The sequence below is a fragment of the Cololabis saira genome, chromosome 6 (assembly GCF_033807715.1).
Source record: "Cololabis saira isolate AMF1-May2022 chromosome 6, fColSai1.1, whole genome shotgun sequence".
Lineage (NCBI taxonomy): Eukaryota > Metazoa > Chordata > Actinopteri > Beloniformes > Belonidae > Cololabis > Cololabis saira.
Window position 1 is genome coordinate 49,766,892 of NC_084592.1, and position 1,828 is coordinate 49,768,719.

Here is a 1,828-nt window from a genome sequence, read left to right on the forward strand (position 1 = left end):
TCACCTGCATGCTGGCTCTCTAGTTTTTGGGTTTAGGTAGCGGTAGCGATAGCTTAGCTCAGACTGCGATCAGATCTCAAGATTTAGGTCGATTGCTGTTATTGTTTTGGTCGGGGCTCCGTGTCGGTTTCGTGTTTTGTTTGTGGTATTTTGTTGCAGATTTCCCGTGCTTGACGTGTGTCTCCGTGTGTTCCTGCGTCCTGGATTGGCAGTGGATGTCGTCACCCCCCCCCCCCCCCCCCCCCCCCCCAAAAAAAAAAAAATCACTGGGTTTGTATGTGTATATTTATGTATGTGTATGCATATGTATGCGTATATATATATGTATATATATTAAATATAGTAATAATGCACATATATATATACCTTTGGTTTCTACCGTCATGGTATCAATCATTAATATGTGTGCAGACAAGGTAAAAAAAAAAAGAAAATCACCAGCTGTCGTTGTCGACCCTGTTTTATCTGCTCCGTGACGTCATCTCCACGTGTGTCAAGTTCTGTAAGTCAGACTGTAAAACTCTCTCTCATCAGTGGTCATGTGATTTCCTGTAAATACAGGGAGGAGGAGGAGGAGGAGGAGGAGGAGGAGGAGGAAGGGGGGGGAGGAAGAGGAGGAAGAGGAGGAGGAAGAGGAGGAGGAGGGGGAGGAGGAGGGGGGGGAGGAAGAGGAGGAAGAGGAGGAGGAAGAGGAGGAGGAGGGGGAGGAGCAGCAGCAGCTCTGCAGGTGAAAAACACCTGACAGATTCAACGGTCAGAGTTCAGAGTCCATGTCGACGTGGACGGAGCAGCAGAGGAACCAGGTGAGTGTTTGTTCCGTCTTTTTCTGTAACTAAAGAAGTAAATAGTTAGGGGACACGGTGGAGCAGCAGGTAGTGCAGCGTCTCACAGCAAGAAGGTCCTGGGTTCAATTCCTGCCGGGGACGCTGTGGGCGCTGAGTGCGTGTTCGTTCCCCCATGACTCCAGCTCCCTGGTGGGGTTGAACCCTCAACCCTCACCCTGGGTGGGGTTGGTGAAAGGTCCTTTCTGTGTGGAGTTTGCATGTTCTCCCCGTGTTCCCTTGGTAGCTAATGTGAGCTAATGTGAGCTAATGTGAGCTTCCCTCAAAAAAACATGCAACAGTCCTGGGCTCTACTGCCCCCTCTGGCCAGTCCTGGTTCTACTGCCCCCTCTGGCCAATCCTGGTTCTACTGCCCCCTCTGGCCAGTCCCGGCTCTACTGCCCCCTCTGGCCAGTCGGGGAAACACATGGGGGGATCCGGCGGGAATAACGTGATCCTTGCACCGCTACGTCCGGCCGGAGAAACCCCACCCTGTCTGGTGAAAAGATGCTGCTGCTCCTCAGGTTAAAGAGGAGACCTGAGCTCAGAGCAGGAACTCCTGGGGTTGGGAGAGGGAGCAACGCCCAGCACTGACTTAGCTAGGAGCACGGGGGATAAAATGGGGAAAAAATCAGGATAAAAGTATTAAAAAGAAGTAAATAGTTTGGGGTCAGATAAATGTGTCCTTGAGGACTCTTGTTCAGACCTGTATCAGGTTTAATCAAACACAGGAAAAGAGACTCTGGAGGTTGTTGGGACATTGTTGAGGAAGCAGTTTAGATAAGATTAGATAATCCTTTATTACTCCCTCAATGGGGAAACTCACATGTTATCAGCAGTAACTTAACACACACATGCAGGGAAGGGAGTAAAAGAGTAAAAAGTAAAAAAAAAAAATATATAATTACCGGATATAGACAGTATATACATTGCGATGGAAATAAAAGTAGTGCGAAGGAAAAAAAAACAGTGCAGAAAAGCAGGCAGGATGAGTGTGACGTAGACAG

General features: G+C 48.7%; 1 protein-coding gene across 5 annotated transcripts in view; it reads left to right on the forward strand.

Moving 5' to 3' along the window:
• Positions 1-771: 771 nt before the first annotated feature.
• Positions 772-1,828, forward strand: part of LOC133446240 (NACHT, LRR and PYD domains-containing protein 12-like) — a 77,036-nt gene continuing 75,979 nt past the window's right edge. For all 5 annotated transcript variants that reach the window (XR_009782816.1, XR_009782815.1, XM_061724229.1 and 2 more), the window contains exon 1: positions 772-803. The gene's annotated coding sequence lies outside the window, so the exon portion shown is untranslated. The remainder of the gene's footprint in view (positions 804-1,828) is intronic.